This window comes from Eublepharis macularius, chromosome 19, assembly GCF_028583425.1.
Source record: "Eublepharis macularius isolate TG4126 chromosome 19, MPM_Emac_v1.0, whole genome shotgun sequence".
Taxonomy (NCBI): domain Eukaryota; kingdom Metazoa; phylum Chordata; class Lepidosauria; order Squamata; family Eublepharidae; genus Eublepharis; species Eublepharis macularius.
In genome coordinates, this window is record NC_072808.1 from 26038336 (window position 1) to 26049765 (window position 11430).

The following is an 11430-nucleotide window of genomic DNA, read 5'->3' on the forward strand; positions in this document are numbered from 1 at the left end:
GGCCACTTCTGGGTCAGCAGAAGGTCTGCAGGAAGTCCATCCCATTGCCTAGGAAACTGATTGATCGGCGCCAGGTTTTCTGCAGCGATGAACCAAAAAACGAGCCAAACAAACCAGCCTAAAGTTTGTGGCGGTTTGTCAGAAATGGACTCTGATGAACCACCAGTTCACGAACCACAAACCTGCCGGGTTCATCACGAACTTTGGTTCGTATTTCGGTTCATGCCCATCACTACTTGTAGAGTTTAGAAAGGCTAAAGCTCAATATGAGCTTAGGCTAGCAAGAGATGCTAAATACAAGAAAAAAGGGTTCAGTATGTTTGGACCAGGGAGAGGAAAGTGAGATTTTAACAGATGACAAAGGGAGGACAGAACTGCTCCATTCCTATTTTGCCTTCCTGCTTGGACAGAAGGACAGAACTGCTCCATTCCTACTTCGCCTTCCTGCTTGGACAGAAGGACAGAACTGCTCCATTCCTACTTCGCCTTCCTGCTTGGACAGAAGGACAGAACTGCTCCATTCCTACTTCGCCTTCCTGCTTGGACAGAAGGACAGAACTGCTCCATTCCTACTTCGCCTTCCTGCTTGGACAGAAGGACAGAACTGCTCCATTCCTACTTCGCCTTCCTGCTTGGACAGAAGGACAGAACTGCTCCATTCCTACTTCGCCTTCCTGCTTGAACAGAAGGACAGAACTGCTCCATTCCTACTTCGCCTTCCTGCTTGGACAGAAGGACAGAACTGCTCCATTCCTACTTCGCCTTCCTGCTTGGACAGAAGGACAGAACTGCTCCATTCCTACTTCGCCTTCCTGCTTGGACAGAAGGACAGAACTGCTCCATTCCTACTTCGCCTTCCTGCTTGGACAGAAGGACAGAACTGCTCCATTCCTACTTCGCCTTCCTGCTTGGACAGAAGGACAGAACTGCTCCATTCCTACTTCGCCTTCCTGCTTGGACAGAACTGCTCCATTCCTACTTTTGCCTTCCTACTTGGACAGAAGGACAGAACTGCTCCATTCCTACTTTGCCTTCCTACTTGGACAGAAGGACAGAACTGCTCCATTCCTACTTTGCCTTCCTCTTGCAAGGGGAACTGTGCTCAACATGGCAAAAAGAGAACACATGATAAAAGAAAGAAACTGCAGCCTAGGGATGGGATGTACATGGGATGGTACATAAACACCTAGTTCTTTAAATGCAGTTAAGTCCTCAGGGCCAGATGATTTGCATCCTGGGGTACCAAAGGAACTTGCTGTTATAATTGCAGAGCCCCTATCATCTTTGAGAATTCTTGGAGAACAGGTGAGGTGCCAGAAGACTGGAGGCAGGCAAATGTTGTCCCCCTTTTCAAGAAGGGGGAAAAGGAGGAGTTAGGTAACTACCAACCTGTCATCTTGACGTCCCTACGTGGAAAGGTTTTGGAACAAATCATCAGTCCGTCCATCCTTGAGCATTTAGAAAAGACAGCCGTGATTACTTAGAGACAGCATGGGTTCCTCAAGAACAAGTCACATCAGACTAATCTTACCTCCTTCTTCTGAGAGAGCTACTAGTTTGTTGGATCAAGGGAATGTTGTGGACATAGTTCATCTTGATTTCAGTAAGGCTTTTGATAAGGTTCCACATGATATTTTTGTCAACGAGTTGGTAAAATGTAGTTTGGCTCCTACCACTGTTGGGTGGATTTGTGACTGGTTGACAGATCACACCCAAAATAGTAAAGAGTCCAGTAGCACCTTTAAGACTAACCAACTTTATTGTAGTATAAGCTTTCGAGAGCCACAGCTCTCTTTGTCAGATGCATCATCAGCTTTCGAGAATCACAGCTGACAATGCATCTGACAAAGAGAGCTGTGGCTCTCAAAAGCTTGTGCTACAATAAAGTTGGTTAAAGGTGCTACTGGGCTCTTTACTATTTTGCAACTACAGACTAACACGGCTACCTCCTCTGGATCTATCACACCCAAAGAGTGCTTGTAAATGGCTCATTGTCCTCTTGGAGAAAAGCGAGAAGTGGAGTGCCTCAGGGATCTGTCCCTGGACTTTTATTGTTCAACGTCCAGTTCACCAAACTGAGATCCAGTTTGGTGTAGTGGTGAAGAGTATGGGACTCTAATCTGGAGGACCAGGTTTGATTCCTCACTCCTCCACTTGAAGCTAGCTGGGTGACCTTGGGTCAGTCACAGCTTCTAGCTCTCTCAGCCCCACCCACCTCACAGGGTGTTTTGTTGTGGGGATAATAATGACATACTTTGTAAACTGTTCTGAGTGGGTGTTAAGTCATCCTGAAGGGCGGTACATAAATCTAATGTTGTTGTTGTTATTATCTTTTTAAATGACTTGGATGAAGGAACAGATGGGATGCTCATTAAATTGATAGATGATACTAAATTGGAAGGGGTTGCAAATACAGTAGAAGACAGAATCAAGACTTGAGGCGACCTTGACATGTTGGAAAACAAAATGGACTTCAACAGAGAAAAATGTAACGTACTGCCTTTAGGTAGGAAAAATCAAAGGCATAATTATAGGATGGGGGAGACTTGTCTTGGCAGCAGTGCATGTGAAAAGGATCTCGGAGTCTTTGTAGTTCATACACTGAACGTGAGTCAGCAGGATGATGCTGTAGCTAAAACACAAATGTGATTTTAGGCGGTATGAAGAGCATGAAAGGATGAGCCGGTGCCAGGCCTCCCACGGCCCTCTCTTACATGCCCAGGGTAATGCTGATTGCCACTTTGGGGTCAGGAAGGAATTTTCCTCCAGGCTAGAATGACCAGCTATCCTGGAGGTTTTTTGCCTTCCTCTGGGCATAGAGCAGGGGCCATTGAGGAAGGCGAAGGGGGGAGATAGCTGTGAATTTCCTGCACTGTGCAAGAAGTTGGACTAGATGACCCTTGTGGTCCCTTCCAGCAATATGCTTCTACATTTCTGTGATCAACTGATGGGACATTCAGTAAACAATACAATAGGCTATGGAATGAAGAAATTTGAAAACAATCATAATTCCAAATACAGAGATGAAGTATTGTTGAAACAAAACATAATTTGACATATTAAATGATGTGGAAACTATCAACAGACAGTACCCATGAGTATAGTCTAGAGACCCTCTCCCTTTCCTAAAGCATCTGTCTGAACCATTTCTTACAGCGCAGCCCTATTATCTGAGTGAAAAACTCCTCCTGAATAATTTAGTTTTGCATAATTTGCAGAAAGCCAAGAGAGCAAGAGCTCTCCTAACCTCTTCAGGCAGGCTATTCCACTGGGGGGGGGGGGACCACAGAGAATGCCCATGTATGGACAGCAGCTGATTTTGCCCATTTGCAGGCTGATATCTGCAGAAGACCCGTTCAGATGAGCAAAGCTGTTGCGGTGGAACAAAGGGACTTAGAATATAAGACTTTTATAAGCCACAGGAGCCTTTTTATTTAAGTCGACATCTAAACATTTAAAATAAGTCTTGAAGAAGAAATTTTAGATGGCAGGCAAACAACCAGCAATACAAGAGTTACGGCACAATCGCAGGAGGTCCTGCTGTGGGCATACAGTCAGGCATACAGTTCCACCTGCTTCCACAACACTGCACTGTTGCCTACTTCTCAGCTTAACAGCCTAGAGTCAGAATTACTCCAAGACTTTAAAGAAAGGGAGTGTATGCCTGTTCTCGGGACTGCAGCATATACACTGCATGCATACTATGTGTGTGCATGGTGCCCCCCAGTCATAACTGACTCATGACGACCCCTGGTGGGGCTTTCATGGCAAGAGACTATCAGAGGTGGTTTGCCACTGCCTGCCTCTGCGACCCTGGTCTTCATTGGAGGACTCCCATCCAATCACTAACGAAGGCCAACCCTGCGTAGCTCTGGCCACCATCGTTTTAGAGAATACCTCAAGAAATCTTTTTTAGCCATACTCACTGAAATCAATGGGCTTAAACTGGAGTCACTCTGCTTAGGCTTACACCGTAAGCGAGCCTATGAAGTTCTTTCAATAGCCCATGGCACACTTTATGGGATCAAACAGCTAAAACAAATTCTCCATTGAAATATGTTAAGAGAATTAATCTTAATGACTTGCTCACACTATAACAAGTTATGTTATTAATAAATACTCTGGCATCACCAAAAAGAGAGAGGAAAAAAATGGGAATCCACAGGTGCAGCTCTCCTGCCAAGGTCATTGGCAGAAATGGTACAAAAAGCAGATGCGAACAGGTGCAGCCACATGGCATACCATCCGCAGCTCGCTCTCCGGGCCAGAGGCCAGCTGAGCCTGGGACATTCACATGACGACGCTTAACTGCAAAGGAGCCACTGTTAATACAAACACCCCATTGTTTAAAAAGTCAGTGATTAAAAAAAAGAACTCAATTTCTTCATTATAATATTGCTTCAAAAGACAATGACTATTATGTGGCTAAGAAAATAAAGGGGCTAATTATTTTTTTTACTTATTTAGTAGTGGTTGTCTTAGTCAGCCTGACCCTAGGCCCCAGGTAAAGCACTGAACATGCGTAATGTAACCAGATTAAAATGAGCAAAACAGATTTTAAAATACTAAGGGAAAGCACTTACTCTTTATCTGGCTTTAAGAAATAAATTTACAATTCAGCAATTACCCACTGAGAAGACAAGCTGAGTAAGTACGCAAAATGAGAGAAAACAGGTGTACTCCTAAGATCTCAGAGTCTGTAATAATTTGCAACCTACATGCTGCAGAAAAAAGGCACATCTGCACGGCAATTCTGGGTTGATCTGCTCTGAGCAGGCTAGGACAGACCACGGTACCGACCTTACTCAGCACTTGTGTCTCAACTAGAATAATTTTAGCCAGCATTGGCCATCATGACATATCAATATATCAGAGAGGAAACTATAAATAAATGATGCATGACATATGGGGGCAGACTTAAAGACATGGCTACTTTTAGAAAAATCAAAGACCAGGGTGGGGGTGAGGGCAAGAGAATATAGTGGCAATTTCCAGTATCTACGTTATCCTGTTTATCTATGAAGAGGAAACATGGCTGTTTATTGCTGCTTCCGAAGATAGTAGACCCGAGTTGAAGCAAAATCAACCAAAAGCAGAAAGCTTCCTAGCTGGAGGAATGATTGAGAAACACAGTAAGTCACCTAGGGAAGCTGTGCCTTATCTCTCCTGATCTTCGTAGAAGACAAGCACTGGATAAAGCTCTGTGGAGCATTCAATGCAAGTCCACTCTTGCAGGAAGTTCAACGAGAAACAAACGAACGCTATCTCCACACAAGACTATCCAACCCAGGATATCTCCCTTAAGCGCAGCCAACTGCTTCCGGCCCTGGCTCAGATGAAGACTTTTTCCCACCAGGCAAGATTTCTGATGGCCAGAAACAGGCTTTCCTTCACGATGCCTCTTCCAGTTACATTCTCAAAATCTCAACTATTTAACAGAATGGAACAACTGATGAGATTACATAAAGCTAATAGTTTGAACAGCCCAGGCGGGCCTGATCTGGTCAGATCTCAGAAGCTACGCAGGGTTGGCCTCGGTTAGTAATTGGATGGGAGTCCTCCAAGGAAGACCAGATTTGCAGAGGCAGGCAATGGCAAACCACCTCTGATAGTCTCTTGCCATGAAAACGCCAACAGGGGTCACCGTAAATCAGCTATGACTTGAGAGCACTTTCTACCACAATAGTTTAAATAATGTACAAACTTTTTCAGAGCATAGTAGCTAGCTATCCTTAGCACATAACACTACAATAGTGAATAGATCTGATTCACAAAGACAGTTATGACTGAATACAGAATAAAATTTTGCTAGACAGTCAAGAAAAAAGGAGAGCAAGATCTGAGTTCAATAACATCTTAAAGACCAACAAAATTTCCAAGGTACAAGCTTTTGAGAGTCAAAGCTCTTTCCATCAGGTAACTGATTCTTGAAAGCTTCTACCCTGAAAATCTGGCTGGGCTTTAAGGCGCTACTGGACCTGAATCTTCCTCTTTTACTGCAGACCAACACAGCCGCCGCCACCCTGAAACTATCTTCAGAGAGAAAAAGCAGGTTAGCTGAACAATCAAAATACAATTGATAACCATATTCTAGATTGCAAGGGAATCCCCACCCCACATACTCCAGTCAGCTGGGCTAACAACTGCAATAACTGAAGTCACCGTAACCTCAACGTTATGTTAGTTGACCTAACACTGCATAACCAAACTGTCCCTTCAGTTGTGCATTTAGATTTGGAGTGGAGCATCTTATCCAGCAGCCTTGTATAATAATGCATTATAGGGTTAATCAGTACTGGAGGTTAAGTATAAAGAGGCATAAGTGGATTTACATGTGTTGTGGAAGGACAATGGATTTAATTTTCAGATCCAGAACAGCCTGATGGATTTTTTAAATAATGCAGGTCTATACATCAGCCCATTTTAGGTGAAATCTTGTCCATTTTCCTAAATATCTAGCTCACAACCCCAGCCGGTGCAGACAAGGTATAATAACAGTCAATCTCAGAATTATTAATTTTTTTTTTAGGACAATGAACTATTCACGGAAGCATGAAAGAAATAAGGAAACAAACCTGCCACTGTCCCATTCACAGACTAGCCCTTAATGAGGAACCAAATTAAACTATTGTTGGCCTCTAAAGATTCCTTCTGCACTCTCCATTTGAAACCAAGCTCATCATCAACTGTCCAAGATGCTTCAACTCTCCTAGCACTGTATAGATTTTAATTAACAATCGGCACGTCTATGAAGTTAAAAGGAGCTGGCACACAAGCGTGGGATGCTTTCCACAACTAAACAATCACACACAAATGAACAGAGAAGCATGATGGAGGTTTGGCTAACAGCTACTGAACATCTAATTGCTGGCTAAGTCAAGAAGGTAACCGGAGAACAAACCACCTTCCTACATCTTAAATAACTATTTCAACATGAATGAAAGCTGCAGTTGTGTAGCAATAACCAAAGACGTCATCAGCAAGCTTGTTTCCTAGTTCAAATGTCCCAGCCATGAATTCATTTATAGCCCCACTCACTCAACCACAGCCTTTCATCTACTCTTGAGGGATATTAATATCTAACTTATAAGGGTAAGAATTACTGCAGTTATGCATTTGATCAGTTTTAACCTTCATAAAGTGTTTTATAAATATATGCTATGTACTTAAAATAAAAAGAACCCACCAATTTTTTTTATTCCACTTCTGAAGGAGGCCCATTGCAAAACTGAATTCCAATTTTAAAGTAAATGTAATAAATAAATAAATAAATAAATAAATAAAGAGTACAACATGTCATGTCAGTATTTTCATTCAAATTTAAAAAGCCAGTCTTTCCTTGTGTTAACCATGTAGGTAGCTGGACAAGTCAGGAGTTTAGCAGGAAAATCGGATCGTCCGCTGTCTGCCAGAACGTCAGCGCCTCCTCAATGCAACACCCTCGTCAGAAATACCAAGGGAGTGCCTTGCCCTCATGGACATGTGCCGCTCTAGGAGAATGAAACAGCTGTGACTTTGTGGTTTACTACTTTGGGAAGAGTGCATTACCAAGTACTGTAACTGGCGACTCCCAAGACTGGAAACAAGTTTGCCTATAAATTTCAAGAAGTTATATAGTGTTTGAGACAGGGGAGTTTATACTAAACTGGATGGGAACAGAATGTTCATTAATCGCAATTGGGCATCCAGGAACTAAGGAATGTGGCAGAAGTTACTGTCTATTTTCACTCATGGTAGAGACAACAAAAGACAAGATATGTCCTGGATATGGAAGAATATTTTGGGGTCCACTTATATCACCATTCTGTTTTCCACTCACCCATTCACAGACTCACATTCCATTACATTCACATAAGTTATAATTCAACTGCCTCAAACCAGAGGTTCACAATCTCCTTAACTCCGTAAATCATGAATTCCCCAGCCAAAACTGTAACTGACACACAAAACAACAACAGTTAGTACTGTTCACATATTGTTTTGATATTGTTCAGGAATATCAAAAGAAAAGGGTATATGAAGGCCATGCTATCCCCAAAGAGAAGGGGCTCCAGGGAACCAAACAGTGAAATTTAAATGGGTCATTCCAATGGCCTGAAAGAGTAAAGCGCAGTATCTTCTGTCCTGAACTCAGAGAAGACCAAAACTGCCGGATCCTGCCAAAGGATACCCACCTCTCATGTCAAGAGAGGTATGGAAACTATTAGGCTAAAATTTATTATTGGTTTAAAGAACACAATGCTTCTCAAAGATGTATATAGCCAACCAGGTATCATAATGGTACACTGATCCACTTGTGTTCACTGTCTTAGATTTCTGTGAGAGTTTTCATTGGCCGTGACACAGAAAGACATCTGTAAACAATTTTTTAAAATGTATAATATACTAGATTAGATATAATTATTACTGTTAACTTTACCAAAATATATTGTCTATATTGCTTCAGGCTATCTGTAACGGACCCACCCAACCTCTTGTAAAGAATTTGGCTTTTGGTCAAAAGCAGTATTTGGGTTCAGAGTACAAATCAAAACAGCTACAGATGGGCATGAACCAGGAAAAAAAAACGAACCATGCAGTTCATGGTTCGTCACATTTCACGAACCATGAACTTTCATGAACCTGCACCGGTTCACGAACTAGTTCGTTTGGGTTAGTAAAAATGTCACTTCTGGGCCACTTCACCACTTCTGGGTCAGCATAAAGTCTAAAGAAAGCCCAACCCCTGTTTCCTAGGAAACTGATTGATTGGCACCAGGCTGTCTGCAGTGACGAACCAAAAATGAACCAAACGAACCGCCCTAAAATTCATGGCAGTTCGTCAGAAATGGGCTCTGATGAACCGCTGGTTCACGAACCACGAACAGGCCTGGTTCATGATGAACTTTGGTTCATATTTCGGTTCATACCCATCTCTAAAAACAGCCTAATATGTTCACCATGATTCTTATTTAAAGTGAGCATTCCTATAGCAACCTAACAATAATTCAAATTCTTCTTCTAACTGGCATCCTCACACCATTTTGGACAAAGAAAGACAAAACAGAGAATGTAAGGCAACACAAACACTGACAACAGTGATTCAGCATCAGATTCTTCCTATTCTAACTGAATACGGCTATGAAAAAGCAAGTTGTTTTTTCTCTTTTATGGAACACCAGTGCTCCTTCCCCTCCTTGTGAAGATGAAATCCACCAGAGGTCCTTCCACATAGCTGATGGCACGATAGGTCCTTGGAATCTCACCCTATGCTGTATCTCCTTGAGGCCATCCAAAATGCCAAATTGCAGGGACTTCACTTCCACATACATAATCCAGAAACCAGCTTCAGATTGGTTCTCTCTCTAGACAATCCCATTTGGACAGCAGACCACATTTCAACAGAGTTCACTTTGCTTTTAAGGTGGGGTGGGGGAGGTCCTAGCTCCTACCTGAACTTCATGGAGAATGAAAGTAACTTGCGAATGAAAGGAACCCAGAACCAAAGTGACCAACTCTGCCTTTTTTTTTTTTTTGCAAAATATTCTTCCCCAATGAAACACGGCATGACCAGAAGGGGGGTGAAGAAGCCCTCCTTCAGGGATGGGGGTTTTTTTGGGGGGGGGGACTACTAAAACAGCTTTCAAGACAAAGCTGCCTTTAGCCACTCAAAGCCCAAAGGCATGGGGGAGAAATTCCAGATTTCAGAGCTGCAGCCATTTCTGTTCTCCAGTGTCCTGGAGAGAGTTCCTTAAAAGCTCTTCTTGACACAAGGCTGTTTGCATCAGGGGCAATGATGGCTGAAAACCAATGATGGTTTAAAAACCAAGGGTTACAAAAGACAGCATGATTTTAATTGTTCTTGGAAGCACTTCAGGCAATCTTCTCCTCCTCCGGGCTCTTTAAGGCATCTGCTTTAAGACGTCCTGTCTCAACTCTTTTTGGAACTCTTCCCTCTGTGTTACAAATCACACAGAAGCCTTTGGCACCCTGGATCTGAAACACACTTTGATCTGACACTGTTACAGAATCTCAACACTTCCTTCCTTCACGCCAGTGGTGTGCTTTTAGTACTTCAAAAGAACACGGCATGACGATGGTCCACCACTACCAGGTCATCCCCAAGAAACCCCACAATGGGCCAGAGTGTGTGGAACAGGAGAGGAGGAAGGGGGAAGCAGTCACAGGGAGTAGATAAGTTCTCTGGTCGTTGGGTTCTGCAGGACCAGAGGGACCACATGCCTCATTCTGAGGAGCGGCTCCCCAGACAAACGTGGTGATAAAACTTGAGCACAAAAAGATGTTTCACCGACAGAGCTAAATTAATGTCAGTTCTTTCAAAATAAATCTTCTCTCCGCAGAGATGTCTTCCCCTCCTTGGGGCAAGGAGGGGGGCAAACACTGTTGGATCCAGTCTGCAAAATTCCTAGGGGTGGAGGAAATGCCACGACTGAACGCAGAAGCTCTTTAAAAGAAATCTTGCAGAATGAGGTCAGTTCCATATAACAGCAGAGTATATATAACCAAACCGTAACAGAAACAACATTGCGGGGAGGTGGGGGGGGAGTGGTAGTTAGAATCTTATGGAATATTACAGGCAAACACACAAATCAGCCCAGAAAAGAAAACGAGGCTGGTCCTTCTCCATCTCGCCCATTGGAATTCTAGACACACACACACAGTCTGCCTGTGCCCTCCACACGCGCTAAATAAGAGATCAGTATAAAATGCTAGCTCGAGCGTCTCTCCTTCCCGCATCCCTCCGGAGCACAAGACTCGCCCGACAAAGAAAGTCCATCCCCCACCCCCACCCCGCCAGGCACACACCTGTCTTTCCCATTCCAAACTCCACTCGCACAGGGAATCCCAGGGCTTTATTAAGCCCCCTCCTCCCCCCAAACACACCGGCACGCCTGCGCTGATCCCCCAAGGCGACACCTTTTTCGGGGAACCGAGTCCTGTTGATTTCAAAGAAATTCCTTCCCAAGTCCTGGTCCTCTGCATCTTCACATCCATCTTTGATCCAGCCAGACGTACTGGAGTCACATGCACAAAAAGCCGCCCAGACCCCCTTCCTCTTCCTCTCTCTCACTAATTCCCCCCCACCCACCTCACTCTGGGGGGGGGAATCCTTCTTGCCTCACCCCCCCTCCTTACCCAAGAGTAGAAGGGGTGGCTGAGTGCCAAGGGGGATGCAGCTCTCCTGCCCTGTGGACTCTTCTCCATCAGCCCCCATGGCAGCGGCCGAGAGGAGGGGGGATGCTCACTGCATCAAGGGAGAAAGGACCCCCCTCCTCCTTCCCAAGAAGAACTTCCGGGTAACGGGCAACCTTGTCTGCTAAGCAGGTGAAGAGCAACCCTGGCCCGTCTCCCTTCTGGCTGCGCTGTAGGATTCCCAGGAGGAGCGGCAGGAGGAGCTGCGGCGGCGGCGGCAGAGGCTTGACAGCCAAC

General features: G+C 44.2%; 1 protein-coding gene across 1 annotated transcript in view; it reads right to left on the reverse strand.

Moving 5' to 3' along the window:
- Positions 1-11211, reverse strand: part of WNK3 (WNK lysine deficient protein kinase 3) — a 114851-nt gene extending 103640 nt beyond the window's left edge. The window contains exon 1 of the mRNA XM_055003282.1: positions 11137-11211. The gene's annotated coding sequence lies outside the window, so the exon portion shown is untranslated. The remainder of the gene's footprint in view (positions 1-11136) is intronic.
- Between the last annotated feature and the right edge of the window lie 219 nt (positions 11212-11430).